Here is an 8134-nt window from a genome sequence, read left to right as displayed (position 1 = left end):
TGGAGTTTTCAAGGGTTATGCCATAAAAGGAACCAAAAAAACACCGGTAATTCTTACAAAATGTCTCTCCTTCCAAAAACAAACAATCCTCGGCATTATTTGCCATATTGCCCTGCATGCTTCTGAGATGAAGTAAAATGCCCAAATCTTACTAGTTGTCAGCCATACCGTTGAATTTTTCAGGAAAACCATCGATGTAAGCGGTTAATTTTTTTCTACTCTTAGGTCGCCCTGAAATTTGTAAAGTATAAAACGGTTCGTGAGTATCGCAAGGTGAGTAACAGTAAGGTCGTTGAAACTCCACGAGGTTGAAGTTTTGGGCATAGGAGATGATATAGCTTACAGTCCGTGAAAATTGAGTGTTGCAAACATATTAAATGATTAATTTTGTTAGCCGTTTGCACTCATGACGACGTTGAATTGCCATTTTGAATCAAAGAGGTATCTAATTTCCAGTCTGAATTTCAAAATTAAATTAAGTTACCTAAAATTTCGTGAAATCAGCAATGGTTCTTTGATCGTATCAAAGATTTGTGTAGCATGAAGAAAAGTAATCATTTTCGCATTGTGCACCTCCACTTTTGAAACAGCGGATAGAAGCGGGTACTGTACTAGGACACCTATCGAACAATTGTCATTCGTTTGCTAAACAACGATATCGAATTCTCCTACAATTGTTCTTTAACAGGATAAAGACCTCGGTGATGTACCAAGTGAAGTGTATTTCCTGAAGAAGATGAAAGATCATCCAAATGTCATCAAGTTCTATCATTATCAGTCTTTATCATCTGAGGAATTTGTGATCATTTGCGAAAGACCGACTCATTGCAAAGATCTCCGAAGCCTCATGTGGGACGTAGGAGGTTTCTTCACCGAGGATGAAACTCAACAATGCATGAAGAAGTTGGTCAACGTTGTATTGGCGATGTCCAAGAAGAACATCGTTCATCGTGATCTGAAATTGGAGAACATCCTTTATGATTTTGATACTGGTGAAATCAAGTTGCTTGATTTTGGATTTGCGGGCTATAATAAACCTGGCAACCTAGTTGACGCTTTCTGTGGTGAGTAAACTTTCCTGGAATGTCATGAATAATTTACCTCTGCAACCTCGTACCAGCGTGGGCCTTGGAGCGGAGGTAAAAAGACCTGGGTACGAGGTTGTTATCTTGTTGTCTCAGTTTTAATCACCAAATTCCGTTCCCATGCACCTTTAGCGTGAGATTTTGTTATCATAAAACAAATTTGTCTTTCCAATTTCTCTTCCAAAGTAGCAATTCATCAGCTACATTGTTAAAAATCCTTGATCGAACCTGTGAGAATTTACTTTTTCAGGTTTCAAAATACTGGCTTTAATTTTAGTCAGGTTTAATCTGTTGTAAAACTATCAACCCCAGTAATATTTCTCATTTTCTTAAATTTCAACTTTTCCGGTCATTGCTTAGTAGTTTTATTCCATTCAAAAAGACTGGTTAATTGCATTGTACATGTTTTATTCCCTCAGGCACTCCATACAATATGCCTCCAGAATACATTCTGCATGAATTGTATGATCCTTGCAAGGAAGCTGTGCGGTCTATTGGAGTCATGATATATGAAATGTTGCACGGCGAACCTAGCTTTTACGGATTACACAACATTTGCAGATGTTATATCAGGACCGCCAAAACTGGATGATTTATCTGAAGGTGAGTTAAATTCATGAAATTATAACAGGTTAGAGAAAGCCGGAAAATATAGAGATCAGCATTCATACATATATTCCCGAATTCCCTTTTGAAGTTGGAATGCATATCAATCACACCAACCGTTGTTGCTAAGAATATTTAAATCTTGCTTGTTGTTTTTTCGTTTTTCTCATATATACGACAAGGCCATCCAGGATTTTGTATTCGAATTTTTTATCTGTAGATTTGCAAGACCTAATGAGAAAATTATTTAGCATGGACCCAGCGGCCCGACCAAGTATAAAAAAAGTTGCAAAGCACTCCTGGTGAGTAACTTCACCTTCAACTAATATCAATATGTATTTCGGAGACGGTGTGATCCCGAAATAGTGCAACAATATGCCTAGGTTCCTAGTCAGTGGTCGCAGCGACGATGTAAACGTGCTTTACTGATGTACTGATGTTGAATACTGAGTTGTTAGATCATTAGATGTTTGTTACTATCCACCTTTGCTGGTTGCGAAGTCTTTGCAACGTTATTTCTGTCTAATCGTTTACGCTTTTATGAGATATTGAATTCTGTATAAATTCTGTCTAATCGTTTACGCTTTGAAACAAGGCTGTGTTGTTGTGAAAGTTGTTTTGCTGTGTCTATTAGCATGACAATATTCTTCAAATCATCAGGATTAGGGGTCTATAGCAACAATTATAGAAATTATGTTTTTTTCTCTTTAAGGTTGCGAGTAAAGCGTTCATTTACTGAACGACTGTCATCCTTTTTCCGTTCGTATTTTCCACAGACGTCGTGGTTCGTACGACGTCTCTGCCGTGGCCATGGCCAAACAAACGTCATTCCGGCTCTTCACCAAACAGCTGGAAGCAAATCGCCAACAATCAGTGGCCAGTCATCTGTTGGCCAGTCATCGAACCAATCCCAGATAACAGTCAGGAATTGTTGGAGACGTCTATGGAAGAAAATTACCAGGAATGGCCGATCACTGTCGATGAGCCGGCCAGCCATTGCGACCAGTAGTTACCATTCTGATGACAGGTATTCAGCTCCAGGCTTGTGGCTCCGGGCTCGCGAAAAGGAGCTGGAGTGGTTAGTTTTCATACAAGCCGATGTGGCCGCTTCGCTTTTGAAATCGAAAAATTTAAAAAGGCCTTAATTTTTCTTTTTTATATATATTCTTAAGAACATGGCCGAAAATGAGAGTCTTATTTAGTAGCTCCGTAAATTTGGCTTTTTTTAAAGTTGGCGCAAAGTTGACTGGTCAGCGGCAGCTTTATAAAAGTTCGATTTACTAGCTTTACGACGAGTTTTTTGTAAAAACTCAAAGATGGCCATTCGAGAGACAGCTTATGAGAATATCCTTATACTTCTAACCTTCTAGCTTGCGAAAACACACGACAGGCAACTTCTGTAGCCGTCTGATTTCATGCACGCACCCGTGACATAAATTTAATCCGGATCCCTTCGCGAAGGCAACTAGCCCGGTTACTGCGTTTTTCCACATAGGTTTATTGAACTGTAAATGTCATATGATGAATGTCAATGTAAATGTCATATGATCAAATGTATATTGATCATATGACATTTACATTGACATTGATCATATGTGGAAAAACCTATGTGGAAAAACAAAAATTTGCAGAAACCGGGTTAGTTGCCTTCGCGAAGGGATTACATTTATCACGGGTACGTGCATGAAATCAAATTGCTAGACTTAAAACAAGTTGCTTGTCGTGATTTCGCAAGCTAGAAGAATATATCTCATAAGCTTTCTCTCGAATCGCCATCTTTTGGTTTTTACAAAAACTAAGCTAGTAAATCGAACTTTTATAAAGCCTTGCCGTCGCCCATGCCGCTGACCAGTCAACTTTGTGCAAAAATTAGCCAACTTTACGGAGCTATTGCGAGCAAACTAAAAGAAATAAAACTCTCATTTTCGGCCATGTTCTTAACAATATTCCATTAAAAGCGAAGCGGCCACATCGGTTTGTATGAAACCGGTTCGCGAACTCGGAGCCAGCTCCGTTTTCGCGAACCCGGAGCCACGAACGCCAAGCTGAATATCCTGTCATACCATTCTGCCATCAAATAAGACATCTCATTGGTGGCCAGTAGGAAGAACATATTTGCGAGCAGTGTTGACGAACTAAGCTAATGCTCTGAACTTATACAGCTATGAACTTGTTCTCGGTAATTGGTCAATTATCCTAGTGCCAATTGCTCTTTTTGGTACTCTCCTCCTTCAATGGTCGATCAATCGAAGTTAGAAATTCACCTGACCTGCACCATTCCGGAGAAAGTTAACATCACCATGTGGAAGCCACTGGCAGAGAGCTGCTTTGATCAACCAGAAAGTTACGGCAAGTGTCGACAATTACCTATGAACCGTCTGAGAGTGATTCTGCTGAGAAGTCTCTCGCCCATTATAAGACCAATGGTCTGACTGTGACTGCAGGAGAGTAAAGGAGCATTATTAAACTAGTTTAGAGAACAGGCTGTGTAAATGTTTGTTGCAAAGATCAATTGCAAACATCATTGTAAATAGTTGTCAAGTGCATGAAGTTATGAATATATATCAGTATATGATAGCATTGTAAGTTTGAATTTTTCGCAGTGATTACTAAAGCAAGAATTCCCTGCAGGCGTCACGGCTTGATACGTCATTATGCATAAGATCTATTTCAGGTTTACTTGAGTTTAAGCTTGCTTTTAGCTTTCAGATTACAGGCTTTACAGCTATTTTACAAGTTATTCAACCATCCAGGTCAAGCATGAGTTCAGTGCCCGTCCTGAGAAGACTGAGTTCTAACGAAGACAAATGGCGCAAATTGTGAAAAAAATAAGCATTTGCTCATGATCGTTTGCTTTTGTTACTTTGTAGAATTTAAAGTCGAATACTTTTGCAACAAAATGTAGTATTTTAGATTCACCGTTCAACCATGCCAGTGATCAAGGTACGGGGAGTCGAAATTGATTTCCCATACAAGCCTTACGACTGCCAAGTAAACTACATGAGCAAAGTTATTGAATGTTTGCAAGAGGTTGGTTCGCCTACATTTTTTTTTTGTTTTGAATTTTGATGGTGTTTAACATAGACCTTGTCTGAGTCTCTGAGATGATTATGAGAGTCTTGTGTACAATTCTTGTTAGTCTCTGATCGCTGACAGATCGACTCTAATGCATTCCTATTCTCTTATCTGTTGATTTGCATTTTAACTCAATGTTTATAGTACAGACTGTACAGTACTCTTGGTGATATAAACTCACAAATAACACATTTTGTTGCTGCATTTTAAAAAGGTATAGCATGAACATTGCAGAAGATTATCAAAAAATTTCCACCAATATCAGCTATTATTAATCTGGATCCATTCCAGAAATTTTTTACAATAAATTTAGTCTTGTTAACATTAATCAATTAGAAAAGAAAGGACCAAAATCTTAAAATGTCTGCATTCACAATTTGCTTCCTGGTGCACTAACCCACACAAAATCTTCAGATTTACCAGCCAATGTATATTTTTAAAAAATCACTGAGGGCTGTTTACATGAGCCCTATAGGGAAGGCTAGCTAGCCCTACGCAGATAGCTCGTGCTACTATGAATCCATACTAAAGAAAAATTTTGTTTTCATTAGAGGAGGGCCAGCCCTACCAGGAGATCTTGTATTGATACTCGAGATCTCAGCTGGTAGGGCTGGAAATTTTCCATGTAAACGTAACAGGGGCAGCTAGCTAAAGATTTGATGTCAGCGATGACACTATTTGACGGTTTCAGCTTTCTTCATTAATTTTTCGAAGCAATAACAGGTATACTGTTGAAAAATCATCAGGAAAAGTAAAGATATTTTAAATGAAATAATGAAAATAACAATTTTGTGGGGTTTTTTTGCCAGCCATTTTGGTTTTTAGTGCCAAATTGTGCCATCCAGACTCAGCCGTAGATGTGGGGCTAGAATTTTGCATGTAAACAGAGGTGAAAAACAGCCCTACAGGTTGGGCTAGCCCTCCCTCCCTGTAGGGCTCAGGTAAACAGCCCTTTAATGTCTTTAATTTCCATCATTTCGACTTTGGTACAAACAAAAGAATTTTACCTGACAGTTAGCCACAAGAATGAAAACTTGAAAAACTTAGCAACACATTATCTGGCAATTCACCCAAATATATTGATTTTTATTTGTATCAAGTTTTGTGTCTACTATTTTATTTGTCTTTTGTTATATCTTACCTTTGCTCGTCCATCTTTAAAGTTTTGTACAAATTGTACTAAATGTTGCTAAAGTATAATTAATGATCAATATATCATCAGGTGTTAAGGGTTGGTTTGTATTAATGTAAATTATTTTTGGGTTTGTCATAATTATATGAGTCAAGTTATCAACAATTAATAAAAAGCTGTGTATTTTTTTCTTTTAGTGTTATATGTGTCTCACCCCCTAATTGTGGCTCACCCCACCATACCACCACCATACATTATAACATAAATAGCCAGCTTTCTGCAGATAATAACGTCCTAGCATTTTTAGGGTAAAAATGGTATCTTAGAATCACCAACAGGAACTGGAAAGACATTATGTTTACTTTGTGCAACACTGGCCTGGAGAGACACGTTTGTGGCTCGCTTGCAACTGAGTATGAAGGTTCAAGAAAATAAAGCTAGTGGCCAGTTTTGTGATGATTTAGAAAGAAACCTTGGGCAAGCAGCTGATGGCTGGATGTCAGAAGAAAGTGAAGGTAATTGTAAAGTGAAGTGAAGGTTAACTATTGTAAAATCTGAGTCTGATTTGAACGCATATATATTGCCTATTATCTGGGCATAAAGTCCATAAGTGCATAATTTGGTCAAATTTTAATGAAAATAAAGTACCAAGAACTATAGTTCAGGTATCCTTCTGTACAGCCCATAATTAAGTCTTGAAATTGATACACGGAAAATTCCAAGCGCAACAGGTAAATCTGAAGTCGTTCAACTTTCGTATAACTTTGTTTACATTGTGATTTTTGCCCTTAATAACAATTAAGACACAACTTACTGTAAAAGGTTAGAAAAACACAATTTCAAAACAACATCTTCATGAATCTTCATATAATCTGATGAAATTATGTTTACCTGAAAAATGGCGTATGTGTTGCTTTTAGATTTTGTTGCCATTTTCAATAATTAGAATTTCGAACTTGTTTAAGAATATTCCACATTTTCAATGAAACAAAGGGCTAAAAAATGTAAAAATGGTGAAGAGGAACCCGGTTGAAACTGTAATATTGATATTATATTTCTTACCAAGCGAAAAATAGTAAACATTTTGCTGATATACTTCTCAACGGCGGATCTAAAATGCGAATGTTACGATTTCGCGCCAAAATGGAGAAACTGTAGCGACCTCAGGAACCAATCAGAATGCGGGCTAGACGCTATAATTAATCAAAGAACAAATAGCTGCACGTTTTTTCATCGCATGACCAAACAACAGAAATGATGTAGTATGAGCAATTGCGTTTTACATGCGCTCAGAAAGTACAATGTAATTTCAAAGATTTTCTTACTTGTTTGCTTTATATTCTTTAAGATTTCTGCAATGAGCCTTTATATAGCCTTTTATCAAACGATCTGACGTCAAATAAACAAGATAATTTTGCCATAGGTCAACCTGTTTGTCTTTAAAATGTACTCGTTCATAATATTTTTTATCACTTCACAATAATATATTCACCGCCATATTTATAATAATATATTTATAAACGCGTATAGCTATTGTTTCTTTGATTATTTGGATGTGAGCATATCCTGCTTATCTAGCTCACATTCAGCTAAATATTCTAACCGAGAAGCTTCCTGATATATTTTTTCTCTATTAATCTCCCGAATATTTAATCCCAAAAATCATCTACACATCAAGAACTCATTCACAACTTACACAAGTCGTAAATGAACTGAAGAGTACAGTTTACAAGTAAGTTAATTATACTCGCGGCTCATATGATATAAGGCATTTTCAAATTTCAACTGGCTTGAGGTTGAATTAAGCCCGGCATTCACAGCCTCAAACCCGAGCGCAAAAACAACGCAGGGTAACACGATTAACATGAAGCCCTGAGTGCTGAGTTCAACCGGGAAACTAAGATTTAACTGTGAGGAAAATTTGAAATTGACGTTTTCTATTTATTTTTGTTTCAGACCGAAAGTATGCGTGCTAGGATCACGTGACCAGCTGTGCATTCATCCCCAGGTTCCTGAACAAGAAACACACACGGCCAAGGCAAGTATAAATGACTTCGTTGGTAAACAGGCTTGTAGCTGAAATACATACCATATACCCATTTTCTTGCCAGGTCGATAAACTGAATAATTCACTATCTACAGTATAGGTGCATAGGTAGTAGTATAACCACGCTCGGGATATTTTGCCCTTAAAATAATCCCCACAGTTCATGAAGGTTGTTTTTACTATTTTTAC

At 37.4% G+C, this 8134-nt stretch overlaps 1 long non-coding RNA gene across 1 annotated transcript; it reads left to right on the top strand.

The window, feature by feature from the left end:
- Positions 1–1617: 1617 nt before the first annotated feature.
- Positions 1618–2452, top strand: LOC114529899. Its single transcript, XR_003687710.1, has 3 exons — positions 1618–1688; positions 1912–1993; positions 2404–2452. It is a non-coding gene; the product is annotated as an uncharacterized LOC114529899 (long non-coding RNA).
- The last annotated feature ends 5682 nt before the right edge of the window (positions 2453–8134 follow it).

Source organism: Dendronephthya gigantea, unplaced genomic scaffold, assembly GCF_004324835.1.
Source record: "Dendronephthya gigantea isolate DGI-Jeju-01 unplaced genomic scaffold, DenGig_1.0 000058F, whole genome shotgun sequence".
NCBI lineage: Eukaryota > Metazoa > Cnidaria > Anthozoa > Malacalcyonacea > Nephtheidae > Dendronephthya > Dendronephthya gigantea.
The sequence above is the reverse complement of the archived record's forward strand: the minus strand, read 5'-3'. Positions and strand labels throughout refer to the sequence as shown.